Source organism: Streptopelia decaocto (genome assembly GCF_964273445.1).
Source record: "Streptopelia decaocto genome assembly, chromosome: 2".
Taxonomy (NCBI): domain Eukaryota; kingdom Metazoa; phylum Chordata; class Aves; order Columbiformes; family Columbidae; genus Streptopelia; species Streptopelia decaocto.
Genome location: NC_138655.1, coordinates 154,067,740 through 154,084,740, shown reverse-complemented (window position 1 = coordinate 154,084,740; position 17,001 = coordinate 154,067,740). Strand labels below are relative to the sequence as shown.

The 17,001-nt window shown below is 41.4% G+C and overlaps 1 long non-coding RNA gene across 1 annotated transcript; it reads left to right on the top strand.

The window, feature by feature from the left end:
* Nucleotides 1-621: 621 nt before the first annotated feature.
* Nucleotides 622-10,985, top strand: LOC309435799. The gene is made up of 3 exons (XR_014183239.1): nt 622-965; nt 2,607-2,713; nt 10,865-10,985. It is a non-coding gene; the product is annotated as an uncharacterized lncRNA (long non-coding RNA).
* The last annotated feature ends 6,016 nt before the right edge of the window (nt 10,986-17,001 follow it).

Sequence of the window (17,001 nt, the reverse complement as noted above, 5' to 3'; positions counted from 1 at the left end):
CCTCTGGCACGAGTCACCTTGCTGCTCTTGTCCTCTTCTTCTTTACGACGTCTTTCCGGGTACCATCTCCTGAAGGCTCAGCCCAGCTCCAGCCCTCTCCTTTCCTGCAGTTTCTCATGTTGGGCTGGTGGTGGCTTTTAGGGGGCACAAGCAAGCCAACATCCATTTGATGCATCCCTCACCTTTCTTATATGGCTCCTGCCATCATTTTATGGTAAATTATTCCAGGGCAGCATAACTGGGCATCTTCACTTGCCCATCTTCTGGTCCACTGTGTGTTTGGTGACTGGCCCTTCACTGTCGCGCTGTGATTCAACCCTGCTCTCACCATCTGCTGTGTGTCTTTAACCAGTTTCCCCCTAAAGAGAGAACAGGTATGGTTTTAATTTGGAATCTACTTCTGGGTTTTCAACTTACTCTTCTAAAAGTTATTAAATCCAGGACAGACACAATTTTCTCTGTTTTTCAGCCTCAGATTCCGGTGTTGTTGAAGTAACGTGCCTCTGACTGTCTAGCTTTTAGTTATAACTGTATAACTGGCTCCCTTTTTCTATTTTTTTTCCTTGTCCCTCTACGACCAGTTGGAGAAAAACTGTTATCTTCATCCTACAGGCACAGCATGGAGAGATAAAAAAGCAATTCCAGTGCCAAAGCTCAAAGTCTACCTGCCCAGCCTTCAGCCACCACCCTTTCTTAGCAAAAGCTGATGGTGTCCTAAGCCTGAAAACTCCGCATGTTTTTTCTTGAAGATTTCCCTAAACATCCCTACATGTTCTGTATTCAGAGACACACAACCACCAACCCGTGTTCCTGCTGATAGTCACCAATGAGGTGCTCAGTGCCCATTTTCACCTTCAGAGCCCATCCTGAAAAGGACCATGTGCCTAAAGATGGTCTCAGCTTCTGCTGGAATGGAGCAGCTGCAGGTTCACATGCTCCAGTGCCTGAAGGCTTCACAGCAACAGGTAATCGAGTGCCCAAGTTCTGCTTCTAAATCTAACTGTAAGTAACTCACCCAAGTTAAAATGGAGAATTTATTTGTAGCTACCAATCCAGTTTGAATTTACATCACTCCTTTTAAACCTCAAAACTTCTAAATACAATTGTCTCAGTATAGGAATATTATCAAATAGTATTCAAGGATGCTGTTGGTATGGCTGTATCAAGGCTAGCTATAGTACAGAAATCATTGCTCAATGTGTGGTTAAAATGGATTCCATATTTTTGCAAGTTTCATGTTTAGCTCCAGGCATTTGATTAAGGCTGGTGCTAAAGATAAGCTTTTAAAATAAACATACATGTATTGTTCTCTATTGTGAGTAAAGTGACCATAATCCCAACTTTGCCTAGTTTTCCTGTTTTAAAAATTCTTCGGGATTTTGCAGACCAGTACTGCCTTCCTTGAATTATTTCAGGTGAATAATTCTGATGCGGAGGAAATATTTTATTGGCACCTCTCTCACCTCCCTGTAAAATCCATTCATATTTTAAAAACAGAAGAAAGCCAGAAATTTGCCACTTTCCAACTGTCATTTTCTGCTTATAGCCTACTTTTGGAGCATTGCCAGAAGCTGTCATCAGTCTGCTCGTGATGTATATATGGCTCTTTCAGTATAATGTGTGGCTGTGGACAAGACATAGGCACATGAAAATAACAGCTGCTGATTTCGCTATCAATACGCTCTTTGACCCTGACCCCTGGCTGGGAACCGCTATATTATTAATTCAAATCTCACGTTGTCTCTTCTCTTTACTTGTAATATGTATTTGTGTAGGCTTTATTACTAAGCACGGGTTCCAGATTGGGAGTAAAATCCCACCGCTAGCATGACAACCCCAAATCCCAATCTGTCTGCCAGGTTTCTCATGGGAGCTACTTACTCTTTGTGTGATCTCAACACCTTCCTCCTGACCCAGCACAGGAGCAGAACTAATATTCAAAAGCATTAAATTTACCTTTAGTGTAGGATAATTTTATTTAAAACCACTAGCCTAAATCCCAGTTTAATTTAATTGCCAAAACACGAGCCCTTGTTGTAGCACAGACACATTTTTTTTTTGGTGTGAAAGCATAGCTTCTTGCTTAGAAAGATTTATCTGATATTAATGACAGAGCTGCATTTAGATTGCATGAATCAGTACGTGCCATAAACTGCTTGAAGACTCGTTAAACCTGATGAATTAAATAACCCTCCTGGGCTGGAGAGAGATGTTGCTATTATAGTTTATGAGATGTCATATATCACATCTGTTTGTTATTGTTCTATCCTTGTTATTTTACGTGTAAAAGGGGTAATGCCAGCAGGAGTAAGTCCTGCTTATTTTGGAAGAAACAGATGCTCCGCAAACAGGAGACGGTGCAAAAAGCCTGGAAATAGGGAAATCTGCTGGAAATCTCTCTGACAGCCTGAGGAAGCACTAGAGGACTTGTCTATATGGAGAGGGAGCCTTAAGAATATTATTGTAGAGTGGTCATTATACTTTTTTTTTTTTTTTTTTAAGTAAAACATCTGGTATGTATTCTGATTTTAATTCCTTTCCTTTTGAGTGCTCTCCCTTTGGAAGTGTTGCCACAGGGTTGCTTATCCTCTGCTTCGCTGTCTTAGGTTGGAGTCTGGTGCCCGATGATGCTGATACACGTCGCCTTCTGCTCCCCAGGAGTACTGGACTGTGGCCCAGACCTGCATTTCAGTGGCTCTCTAAATTATTTAAGGTAAATCCTCTTAAAACTGCAGGCCAAACATGGTTTGCTTTGTGTTATCTATATAAGCTTTTTTTTTTTTTTTAAATTTTAATTTTTATTAGCTGGTAGCACAATTCCTCCCGTTCTCAGGTTTACACTTTCGATTGGTCATGTATGTGTTGGCTGGCTCAGAGCAGCTCCCATCAACCCTGAGCCAATTCCCGATGAAGTCAATGGGTTCTGAGCCAGGCCAGTTGCCCTTGGCTGTGAACTGTAAAATAAATATTTCTCTTAAACACGGAGCATCTTGACTATCCCAAGAATGTCTCAAAAGCCAATCTAGGCTATGTCAGCTCTTCTTCATATGCAAAGGGGAAAAATCCTTTCAGACCCGAGGCATGGGAAGTATGTAAGGCTGAGATGTGTCATTGTCTAAACTTTGGGTAGGGTGGGATGTTAGGGAAGGTTTCCAGGGAACCAGAAAAACTTTCACAAACTTATTGGCTGACTTCCATCGCAAATGTCATTCCAGATATGGCAGAGAATTAAGCAGCTCTATAGCAAAGTAAAAACACATCCAAAAATAAGGATCATAACGCTTATATTTTATTGTTAGATGTTAAAAATTCAAGTGCTGTAAAAGTCAGTGAGACTGGGGAAGAGACTTATGATCCCCTGCAGCATTTAAGTGAGTAATTTTTTTAGTGATTCTGCTTGAAAACAAGTGTTTAGATGCATTTAAGTGTGTGAATTGTTTCCCAGCTTTAGGAGGGACTAATCTTTAAGTTACATACAACATGCTTTGCTAAACTGTGGATGAAATGCCTCCCACCTGGCCAGTGATGGGTCATGCTGTGATGAGAACAGAGTATCTCTGACTTAAAGTATCTGTTTTAAGTCTAATACACAGATAAACAAAGAAAAAAGCTAATTTTCAAAGAAATACACCTAGGACTCCAAAAATCCTCACTTAAGCTACATAAAATTATTAAAGTAAACAAATATTCAATATCTCTGATAGCTAAAGCTCTGCCGAACTAGAACCAAATACTTAAATTGGTCCTGTTCTGCGCAAGACTAGTGATTCTCCTCCTAGATGTCTCTTTACTCTTTTCTCAGCTCTCTTTCCATCCCTCATTGGCCTTGTTCCCCAGGCCCCGTATTGTCTCAATGCTGACAGTTCTCTGGGTGACTGGATTCTCTGGGTGACAAGCACCCGTGGGGAGCTGCCTCCATGGGCCCTGCTGTCTAAGCACCTCCTGCAGTCAGTGCAGTCGATGCAATCCATTGACTCTCAGGAATATTTAAGCTCATCCTGAGGCCTGACCTACCTTTGACCAGCTGACTTGCTCTCTGGGCTCCAGTGGTTGGACTGACATTGACTGTAACGGGGTCCTACACACCAGTCACCCTGGCAGACACCTCGACTTCTGTGTTCTAAGCAGGAGTTGAATCCTACCTTTGCTGTCCAGACTAAAATCCTGGTGAGTCTTCATGAAGGTCCAGCCATTGTTTTTTGTTAATTTTTTTCATCTTTCCTCCTTTCTACATCCTTTCCCAATCATGGCAGGTGATAACCCTATTGTCCTGTCACTCAGGCTCCCAACCTGGCTATCATATTATTATATCTGAGATTTAGGTGAGCTGTGATTACTGAAATCCCAGTGCTTCTTGATTGCTGACATTTTTAATAGCCAATCCTTCCTAGCAATGGATGCAGGTAAATATCTCCTCCAGACACCCAGTGTTTCACACCTAGATCCTTAGAAGTTCCTTTCCGTTGCCTTTGAGAAACTTGGTCCTACCCTCCTCCTATTCATGGGCTATCGAAGGTCATTCTCTAGCCTGGATCACCTCTCACCTTTGTTTTTCCACACTGGCACCTTTTTCTCAAATACACTGAATATAAGTTTCTTGCTTTGGCTCTCTGGACATAGCTGGGCCACTTCCGTACCTTCTGCACCAGCCTTTGTTGCTGGGGTGCCATCATCCTCTTGTTAAATTTTCTAACAAGCACCCTTATACTTCTTCCATTAGACCCTCGGGCTTGGGAGAGACATCCTGCAAACAGCCGCAGAGCAACATTATTACCTGCCTTCAAAAACTCTTATTTAAATTCTCCTTTGCTGTAAGCCTTGGGAAAAAACCCCACCTTAGACATTATGCAGACTACACGAGTATATTACACTTAATAATATATTTGTTAATTATTTCCCATATTTCCTATGTATTTTTCTAATGCCTTGATTATAAACTCTTTGGGGTAAGAAACTCATTCAGGGGTTTGTTATTAGGACTCCAAGAACTGAGCAACATAAATACATAATCAGAATAAATGTGGAGGGTGCTAACTCTTTTTCATTAAAGGATGTGCCTAAATTTCCTGTTGGTTGAATGCCGTGAATTCCATTGGGAGCTGTAAGTGTTGACATCAGTTTGCCTAAATCATGGCCATTTTTTTCTAAGGTAATAAGGCGTGTTGTTAGTTTTGGGAGACATGAGAGCACCTCATTTCAGTCAGCAGTATAAACCAACAGTTTTGTCTTCAATGCTGCATTTTTTGGAGAAGCCACTGGAGGGACACCTCCACTACAAAACTAAAACAAACCGCAACCTGCTCCAGCCCTTCCAGCCCCATCCACTCCTGCTCTGTCTTGCATGGAAGACTCCATCCTTATTTCAGGTTAAAAACCAAAGACCTAACATCACCTAAAGTTATTAGTTCTATAAACACAGGAGGAAAAGAAAGAAAGGAAAAAAGTAATTTTGGGTTGCTTTGGATTAGTGTTAAGGCTTCATGGGGAGGACATCAGGCCTGCTCCTCCACAGCCCAACTTGTCCTGTGCTGAACTGAAGCGGGCAAAGGCTGCAGGACGGGGCCATGAACACCCGTAGCACCATCTGCAGCCACCGGACACATTCAGGCAACCACATCATCTCTGATGGCCAGGCTGTTCCTCTCACTGCTGCAAGTTTTTGGGAGTGATGTCCATAGCAAAGCTGGATTTCCCTTTTCTTTTTTACATCAAGTCCACCTGTATTATTGCAAGTCAACTCTTGCCAAAGCGCGTTTTTTTTTCTCAGCTAAATAAATGAATATTTATGGTCACCCACTACTTTTCCATAAAAAAGAATAGTCACCGAGAAAGTGGCAGTCTGGGAAAGATATGCCAAATGTGTCTAAAACATATCTCTGTGCAAATACAATTCTATTTTTGTCTGAAACAGAAGGCAGGAAACATTTATATTCCTGAGTATCTAAATTTATCTTGAAAAGAATATTTATTAAAGTCGCCATAGAAACAGAAATTTAGAAGTATTACACTTATTCCAGTTGTTACAATTACTATTTCCTCCACAGCATGATCTGTCATATAGCAAATAATGAACACCTCAAGATCTGGTATAATCTTATTCCAGAGATTTTCGCTCTTTGATGGAAAAGCACCCAGCTTTTGTGGCATGTCAAGCTGCCCTTTCACATCTCTGCTTTAAATCACTCAACAAAAATAGAAGAAAACGTGGAATATTTACCTGGAAGTGAAGATGCAAGGAAAAAGTCTGAACTTGCAGTGTGTAATTTTAGGGCAATATCCAGGAGTGTTTTTCAGCTTTAAAAATGCTTTTTCATTTGCTGATTAAGCAAACCCCGTGGCTAACTACACAGTTAACAGAGAGTTTGCTCTGTCTGGTGCTCCAGAGCTCTCTCTAAATCACATCAACAGTTGTCACAGCTGCTGCTTATAAAGCCATTTTAAAAATGCCCCACTGCTGATTTGCAGATGACCATCGTTAACCAGAGCGTTGAGCTGCAGCCGCGCTCTGTCCTGGCCCGGACAGTTCGCGGGGCTGACAAAGGGGATTCCACCCGCCGCCTTCCTGCCCCATCGTCGCCCTGCGGATGCGCTCAACTTGGGAACTATTTTGGTTAGCAAACCTTTTATACACAAGCATCCTACAAACGCCAGACTCTGAAACAACCGCTTCATGTGCTAAAACACAACTTCTACAGTGAAAAATGTTCTGTAAACAACTAAACAGTCTGTGCTCCCACGTTTACTTGGTGCAGCATTTCACACTGGCTATTTAGTACAGTAGCTACTTCAGATTAACAATAAGAGTTTCATCATTTATGATACGCTTGATATAACATCCTATCCTGAAAGCTTCACCTTTTCTTATTGGATGTATTTTCTAAAAGCGACAATGTAATCCTGTATGCACAGGTTATATTTATCACAGCTGGCTTAGACAGAGACAGAATTAATTAGGAAATGTCTCAAATGTCAGATCATTAAATGAAATTGTAAAAAGGTAAATTGTAGTCTTCAGTGAGCAAATATCTCACAAAACGAGCCTTGAAACAAGTTTGCAATATTCATTTCTTCTTTACAATCACTTATAGGGACAATGTATATGGTTTCACATAAGCACTAAAACTTTCTCATTTGGTGTGAAGGTCAGCATAGAGGTCGTGATGAAGAATTTCTTTTTATCTCTGTGGAACGACTAAACACTTAACAAATATTTAATTTGCATTTTACATTACTATTGAATAGACTTTTCTTCTTCAAAAAATCCCCCTGCACTAGATTTTATTTCAGTTCTTGTCAAAAATGGATAGGAATAAACTGGGAAAAAACAAGGTAAACATAACAAACAGCTAACATTTCATAAATTCTTCCCTTTTTACTGTTTTAATAATAAAAAAGGTACTGTAGTAGTGAAAAAAGGAAAATATAGCATATTTTTCACTCATTCCATCCCAGGTATCAACTATTCTAGCCTGAAATCAATATTTAGACTCAGCAGTAGAGAGGCATTTTAGTTGGAGAAACTTGTAATACGCTTTTAAAATCATCAATGTGAGGTCTGTTATTTCAGTGCACTATTCGATGTCAGGGACTTGCATGAGATTTCTGTGTCAGGATGCTTTTATCCGCATTACAAAAGGTAACGAATTAAGACAGAAAGCAGCATGTGGGAAATAGGATATTGTTTTCCTCCCTTCTCCCTCTTTCCTTCACAAAACAATCTGTTTATCCTGACCCAGTTCTAGCCACGGTGTCAAGGCAACATGTTATGAAAAGGGATGTTCTGAAGGGGCTCCTATCCATTTCTCAGGGTATTTTGTAGGTTATTTTGGGGACATATGGACCCTTGTTGTTCACTGACTTTGCAGTACTGACACGATGCAGAACATGCCAGCGTCCACGTGCGAATGCAGGTGGGTAAACAAGCCCTTCTGGCTGCAAGAGCTCGTGTTACTGAGCTGCAGTGAAGGAGGAAAAACACATTAAAAATCCGTACGCAATTTCTTCCTACTGCTTCTGGTGTTTGGAGGACATATCAGACCCAGAGGCAAAGGATGCAGTGGAGAGTAGCAGGGAGAGTATGTCAGTGCCATGTTGAGGTTGTATTGTATATTAATGTCAAACATAGCTTCTATAAAGCAGTGGTCCCAAACACACCTGAATTTATTTAAGGGGCTTGTTTCTTTTTAAGATTCCTCCCAATGTTGCAGCTTTTCTGTGGGCGTCCAGCCGCCTGGCCTCACTGTGTTAAAATCTGTGGGTCGGACACTTCCCCCACCCATAACTGCTAAGACGGGCTTGGGGTTGGCCACCCTCACAGGGACCCTTCCCTGGGGTTCCTCTTCAATTGTGTGGTCATAGAGATGGTCTCTGGTCCCCCTTTTCTGCAGAATAGGTTGCAGAACCCATTCCTGAACTTAATGAGTGCTTGGAAAGTGAAACAACTTATGTGGAAGGTGTCCATAATTTTTTCCCTATAAAGGATTTTTGACAGTGCCGTCGCCAGTCCCTCCCACAGTCCCCGTAGACTTTAAAAGAAGGGAGTTTCCACTGGAAAAGTGAAGATATATTCCTATTCTCTCTTTGTTTCCTTTGCACAGTGCTGGAGAGGGGGGACTATGCTCTATTCCATTCGCTTTCCCCATCCTAAATTCACTGAGCGAGAGGACATCATGTCTTGGAGAGTAGATGTGCCACCACACTTGGTATGTCACTCCCTGGGTCTGCACTAGAGGTAGGAAGAGACGAAAGAAGCCAGTGTGCTATAGGTGGTACATGATGTTCAGATGCCAAAACTTGTAGATATGAAGCTGGATAGCTTTGAAATTCAGGTTTCAGTGCTGCCCTTGTGATTCATCTTTGTTAGATTGTGTCAGCACATATTGGTACCCACAGGCATACGTACGGCAGCCTCACCTAAGGTATGAGATGATACTGCTGTGTTCATAACCCGCTGTAACAGAGAAAATGTTTCCACCTAGAACTTGGCAATTCTCCACTATGCCATCAGACTTGCAGTGCTCAGCGAGACTGGCAGGATATGCCAGTAAAAAATGTCTGTGTGCTTAAAAGAATCCAAAAGGGACTGACCGTCAGCCTCTAATCTCCCACCAATCTGGCTGAATTACTTTCGTTCAATCTTCCTTTGTGTTCTTACCTGATATCACACTTATCCCTTCATGCACATTCTTCCTATTCAAAGTGCAAGGCTTAGTCATCTGTTAAGAGGGTACAGTGAATGTTACATGAGTGTATTCTTGGATTTTTTTTCTTTGTGAACTGTTAAAATTGCTTCTTAGGGACATGAATGCTTTTCTGGCTGTCTCCAATCCTCCGTCTTCGTTTTTGACACAGAGGACATTTGAGAAGTACAGGTCATGTTGCACGGGAACATGGGATGTAGGAAGCTTAATGTATGAATCAGATGTTCTGTTTTATTCATAAAGAAGAAATAATTGAGGATTTTGTTTTCTCTTAAATTAATCTTTTGGTTAACAGGCTGATGCTGAGCATTTTTTTAAAAGGAACATTTTTTTTTTTGAGACAGCAGTAGTAATAAAGGGTCTGTCTGCTTTTTGTTTCATATTAGCAATGATTAGCCTGAAAGAGATATCAATTATATTTGTATAAGGACATTTTTCCTCACTGTTTTTAGCCCTGTGTGCTGCACTGATTAAGGGGTATTGATCTTTGCTGCCATATGAAAATGGGAAAACAAACATGAGCTCAGTGATTGTATAAGATGTGCTCGAGGGCCACAATTCGAGCCAAGAGGAACACTTGGTGGATTACTCAGACCATGCAGACAAGTCTATCAAATGTACAACGTGTCATATACAGATTTCTGTTTAGTGGACCTTTCTGTCCCAGCCTCCACATTTATCACTGTCTCCCTGACAGGAGCTCTGCCCTGTTATCCTGACTTGTATGTCATTTATCAGTGTTAAGTACAACAAAAGAGTATCTCTTTAAACCCCCTTTACCCTTTCCCATGCTTCTACCCTTGAATAATGATATCTGTCCCTGCAGCCACGAATATTCCATTTCACCCTTTCCTTTGTATTATGTTAGTTGCTCAATGAATGATTAAAATGGCATTAGTGCACTTTAAAATGAAAATTATTGTTGAAGTCATACGTAAGAGAAGAAATAAATGCATTTGGGTGCTTTTGCCCCCTTTTTAGGCCTGTCAAGTCAAAAGAATTTTGTATAAAGAAACCCATCCACAAAGTCAAAACACAGTAATGTCAATTCAGCCCAAATCACACAGCCCCAAGAACAAACCTGAATTTTCATCCATGGGTATAAATCACTGACTCCAAAGCAAAAAGAGTGAATTATGACATAAACACAGAATTTAAAATAGCATTAATGGTCTTTGAACATTCTTTTGCATATGACTATTCCATTCATTTTACTCAAGAACAAAGGGGGATGTGGGAGAAATGCACCACAGAAATCTTAAAAAGGTTACATAAGAAGTGAAAACAGTTGCTGGAAAAGATGGTTCCAAGCAACATTTCATTACTATGTCTGCTGCCAAGTTTTATAACAATGGACTGTCTTTATAGAAAGTTGGTATTAATAACATGCTGAAAATCATCAGCTTCACAGAATTTATGTCTAGCCGTTGCCTTGCAAGACATTTTATAGAGATGTGTTAGCAACTCTGTATAACAGGTACGGTCCAGGCTCAGGTTATTAATTATAGCTTGGAATTTGAATTCATAATAAATACAAACCCTAAACCAATTACTGGTTTGAAACTTTGCTTCTCATTCTCTCATGTGTACCTACACATAAATCATCTGGTTCTTACACCTCCAGCTCTGTTTTCCAGACCTATTTCCCTGTTCTTTTTCCGAAGGCAGAAAACATCTTGTCCTCCCTGCTTTGCGCAGCCTCCTCGTGCTCAAACATGGCCCCCCGTGCTCCTCATCTCTGTCTTATATCCCTTGAGGCATCACTTAAAGGAAGCTGAGACCTGCTCACTGCTCCAGATTTGGGTCCTGAGAGAGTCATCAAGATCGTTTACAATTGTGTAAGATACGCCAAAGCCCCTCTGACAAAGATGGGTAAGTGGCTGCAAAGTGAAAGATCGTGATGCTGAAGGGATGCTCAGGGAGGGGTTACTGGATGAAAAACAGGTCACCAGCTCCTGAAACTGGTACAACACCAGAATACAAGCAGAAGTGGAAACGGAAGACTCATTTGGAAGGTAGAGTGTCTCCAGAAGCTCTTGATTCCTAGGTCTGGCAGCTGAAAAGACTCTTGAGAGGTCTAGGTGCTGGACGTTGGTTGCCATCTCTGACTAGAGATGGCTTTTGGTTTTGTTTTTGTTTCCTTGTGACCATTTGCTTTCAACGCGGTAACTAAGTGCCTGACCATATATCTTGCCAATTGCCTCCTTTCTTGTTTTGCCATTGAGTTTACTTGATCCCCTGTGTACACAGGTCTTAAATACACTTAGCTGAACACTGGAAGATTTTTACTGAGTACAGGAATCAGTTTCTGGACCAGGCTTTCAGTAGTGGAAAAAAACAAAACAAAACAAAACCACAACAAAAATCCAATCAACAAACTTAACAGGTTTACAAAAGGAACCATATGATGGTGTTTGCAGCATTTGTGTGCTGGCATGGCAGACTCCGTGGAGTCTCAGACTTCCCTGGAGGTAGAGTGCTGTCTGCTTCTTGTTGACGAGTTGCTATCATAGACTAGAGATCTAGGAATTAGTCTTTCACAGAGGTTGCCACTTGGCAATATACATTTTCCAACTGGCAAGCAAATCTCAACTTCTGACTTCCCCAGGAGTATCTCTGGAGGGCAGTGAGGTGGTCTGAATACACCTTCTCTGGCTGCTCTGCAATGATACCACCAAAGGGTCCATCCCTCTGTGTCCATCAGTGTATGCTATGTTTTAGAGGAGCTCCTACCTAGACAAAACTTTACTCAAAGACAATATGTCAGCAGTTTTCCTAAAATAGAGGTGGTGGATGTCCCACCCCTGGAGACATCCCAGGCCAGGCTGGACGGGGCTCTGAGCAACCTGATCTGGGTGAAGATGTCCCTGCTCATTGCAGAGGGGGTGGACCAGATGATCTTTAAAGGTCCCTTCCAACCCAAACTATTCTATGATTCTATGAAAATGGGATGCACTGACCTAACAGCCACTTCTCAGTAGAAGAAGGAGCTACTCCTTTCTCTTTCCTCCACCTCTGCTCCCTGCTACACACTCTTGTCATTTGCTGTGTGGGAGGTCTGAGTCTCTCTGGATCTCTCCACAAATGCATGCAGCTCAGTAACAACAAAAACATTTTTTACCTTGGTTGTTGCCCAAAAATTACAGGAGTCTGGACTGACAGGCAGCAGAAGACTATGAGAAGGGTCTGAGGAAAGCTAGAGATGGTGCATAGGAGACAGTGGGAACATGTGACTGAAAGTAAGGAAAGGGCACAAGACATGTCTCCATTTTTAAGGCAGTAGCGAGCCATTAGATCAGCCCACCAGACCATGATACTTAGTTTAATACATCCTTAGCTCTACTAGAAATACTGCTCCTGGTACAACTGAAGGCAGCCTCCTCACAAGTGCCCCAGGCTGGTGGCTCACAGCCACCATCATCATCATGACCACATCACATCCACTCATGACCTTCGGTCATTTCCCAATGATGAGCTCCCCCCTTACAGGCAGTGTTTTGGGTTTTAGTTCACAGAATCACAGAATGTCAGGGATTGGAAGGGACCTCAAAAGCTCATCCAGTCCAATCCCCCCATGGAGCAGGAACACCCAGATGAGGTTACACAGGAAGGCGTCCCAGACATATGAATTAGTATTTTGCACCTTGAATGAATTTCATCCTATTTCCATTATTCCAGTTCAAAGTGTCATGCAATTCCTTCCATACAATATAACAATTCTTCTCAGTTTGGGAACACCTCCCAGCTTTGTGCCATCAATACCCATCATCAACATGTTCCTGACATTTGTGTCAATTTAACATTTGCATTTAGGCTACACTTTCAACAAACCACATGCTACTTCATATACCCTGACGGAGGATGACTTAACCCCACGTCGTCACTTAGTACAGCATTTGATGTTAAATACCCTCCCAGCAAGATCATTATAACACCCACTGAAATCAAAAGGGGTCTTTGCACTGATGCTAGTGTGCCAGGCCACCACACGCAATAGGCTCAAAAGTTTGAGATCAATAAGTGTAAGGTGTGAAGAAAATGGTTTGAACATGCCAGGTTTTTTTTTTTAGGGTAAATTTCGTAGCTTTATGTTGATCAATACAACGGGAAAAATAGCACCCTGTGTTTAAACAAAATTACAGTGGATTGCTCAAAGGCAAAACAAAATTCTCTGCTCAGCTGTTTGGCTCACATTCATCTCCCTTTACTCCTATAGAAGTGACATTTTAATTAACTGTGTCAGGTGGATGTGTAACATCTCTGCTGAAAAGCCTGTATCTGCTCAGCTGTGCGTCATAGTTTCCATACTGCTAACGTCTACAAGAGGTCACGCTTTTGTGGCAGGAGGATCCAAATTCTGAACAAATACTTTATAACGCATAATCTGCCTAAGCTTTTCTTCTCCTTGCACAAATCTATGGGAAAGCTGTGATTTCCTTGGATTATTTAAATACTTTTTTTTTTTTTCTATGAGCAAGCAAAAAAAATCCTATAGCAGGATAAAAAATAATTTATTTTGTGTGTAATAAATAGTTTTGCTTGGGACTGGCTGGCTAAATGGCGGTGATTTTGTTCCTCGAGTGAGTGCTTTTAGCTATGAATACCTAAGCGTGCAAATGTAAACCGCTCCTTCTGAAAATATATGTGCAGCTCTGAGGTTCACTTTCTCTGAATGTTAATGGACACAGACTTCAATCACATGAATATTCAAAGAAAGTGAACACAAAAGCAGTGCAAGTGTGGTTGAAGCAAACAGCTTTAAAAATGTAAGTCCAGAATCATGGCTTCCCCTCACCCCACCAACATGAGCGCCTTAAACTTTGAGAGCTTTACAGTATTGACTGGATTCTGAATTTTTCAGGTAAATATAATGCGATACAAGCCATGAGACTCCTCAGAGTCTTATGAAGAACCTATCAGTTGTGTCACAAAGTCTGATTTGGATCTGAAGCTTTCATAGTCAACTGTCAGCTTAGACCTAGATGGGAAGGCTGTGGTGCGGGAAATACTTCTGCTGGGATGACAAGGAGATGGTCAAAGAAGAGGATCACTGGCTTTGTGAGAGTCCCTTGTCAAACCAGGAATGAGGGTGAGCAAGCAGGGAAATAATGTGTGAAATCCTGTGAAAGGTGAGGGATGAGGGTGAGCAATACTTTCTCTTTTCTTTTTTTTTCAAAATAACCAAGTGTGTTGCAGTTTAAATTGCAAGTGTGCGATTTTATCATCAGTGAGTGGGAGGGAGAAATGAAGGAGAAATGGAAATCTATACATACACTTATATATGCACTTGAACACATATTCTCAATCTGTCACCTTAAGACGTGCCCACTTAGCTGCAGCTGTGAGTGGGAACCTCTGAAAGAGTCACCGAAGCAGGAGTGGGCATACAAATATAATTAAACTCCAGGAGGCTGGAGTGCTGCATTTTGTTATTCAGGAACTTTCCTGATGCATTTTAATTTTACCAATAAAGAAATCACACACAGACACACTCTACAGGGAAAGAACATTGGAGGTTATGAACGAAACCAGTTAAAATTAAAGAGAAGCAATTCAGACCTTTGGAAAAGCTAATGACATTTTTCCAAGCACATTATGAACATAAGATCAGTGGGAGCTCACCACGCAATGTGATCTGAGTAAATGGTATCCCCACCAGGGATAATGGGGAAACTGAGGCACATAAGTGACTGGGGCTCTGATCCTGCAAAGCACTTGAATACATGCTTCAAGCATGGACCACTCTCACTGACGGCAAACACGGCTTTCCTGAACTAACTGTTTGGTTCGAATCCCTTCTCCTTAAGACAGGGCTAATGTGATGGCTACACATCAAATTACCCTACAATTAGAAATAGGCATATATTGACTTTGCTGAGACAAAAGCTACACATACGGCTGAAGACCACAACATGAGACTGTCAGAGATGGGCTTGGGGTAGGGGTACTCTTAAGAATACTAGATACAACTATCACTGATTTGATGGCAAGACGGAGTGAGGAAGAGCAAGGACTGAGTCTGGTAGGTGACGGACAAGATACAAAGGTATGTAGGAAGCCTCACAGCGATGCACTGTTGAATCTGTGTTGCTGTTTCAATGGAGATAAAATGTAGCATCCTTACTTCCAGAATATGAACGAGATTGGGGCTTCGTAGATACCCTTATACTACATCAAAGAAAGCAGGGGATACTGCAGAGAGGCCCATTTTCTCCCCTCATTCACTTCACAAGATGGGCAAGACACGACAGTGCAGAAATAGGGCCATTTCTTTGCAGTATGTTCCTTTCCAATCCTCTTCTTAAAACCCAAGGTGAAGCTGCAGTGAGTAGTGCAGTCCCTATGGTCATAATCTTAATTTCTTCATGTCACCTTAATTTCTACAACGCAGCATCTTTTTCAATAGCTTCAAACAGAATATGGATTATATTTATTTACTTAGATAGTAGGAAGCGTTTGGGTAATGTAGTCATTCTATTAGGTCTTGATGTCTGTTCTAGCAGCTTAACAGCTGCCAACAGACCCTCAAGAATCAAATCCAAATGCATTTTCAAGAAAATTAAATATTACCTTTCATTATACTATCTTATTGGCACTATGTCAACTGCCGTTTTACTGATACTCCTCCAGAAAAGTGAGATCTGATAAAAATACATATTTCAGTTTACATTATTTATAGGAATTTTATTTTTAGTATTCTGTGTCTGACTTCGTAAATGTCTCATAATGATAATAACTGCATTAAGACCTACCAGAGCTCTAGCCCACAAGGTCACTTGCTCTCTGTGTGGTTCCAACACAGAATAACTCTCTCTCTATTCTACTCAGTGTCAGCACGTCCTGCCTCTTCTGGAAATGCTACCAAATGACTTGGAGATGGTATAAACACATCATCGAAATCATTTTACTTAAAAGGATTGTGAACCTTGACATGTGGGGAGATTTGCTTTGATAACTTATGGAAAATTGCTGGAAAGGCTGGTACTGCCTGGCTGCTCTTCCATTTTTTCTTCAAAAGCTGAAAGGTGAAAAAGCTGAATTTGAGTAGGTTTCGTCTCCCCTAACTTGAGTCATTTAGGAAGCAGACACAGTCTGCACCAGCCACGTGGGGTCCCTCTGCATTCAGTGAAGAGGAAAGACATCTTCATCCCTCTGTGGGCTCTCAGAGCTTACGCTGAGGGGCCACCTGTGATTTTGGACAGTCCCTCCTCAGGAAGACTTTTCCTTGACTGTGGTTTGCCAAAAATCTTGCCTTAAAAAAAAAACACTGACAAAAAGATTTTCTTTAAGTGTCTTTTTCACAAAAACCTGTGTTCTTTGAAAATTTGTGATCCTTCACTTTGAACAGTATCCAAACATTGAAATAAAACCTAAACTATGTCTTGTTGCTAATTTTATTTTTCCATATTCCAATGCTCCCTGCTTTCTCTCCATTTTTCTCTTTATTTTGCTTTGCTTTTCCAACAGTGGGAAGACGATTAAGCCTATTGAACCACACTGTTCAAGACTGAACATACAGCTGGGTATCCACTCAGGACTCTCAGGGCAAGTATGGTTTTACCATGGGATGTTCTCTGCAGAGCTCTATGGGATTAGGTGAAGAGGGTTAACTCTTCACTTTCTACTCAACTATTAATCCCCAGCAATCTGCTCTTCATGCTCCTGGGCTTCTCTGAGTTCAAGGGGTAAGACAGAATTTAGGCTAAAGGCTCATTTCTGCCAGATTTGGGCCCTGGCTGCACATAGTCTGCTCCTTTCATCCATCTAGTGACTTCAAGCAGACAAGATGCTTCAAGTCAGA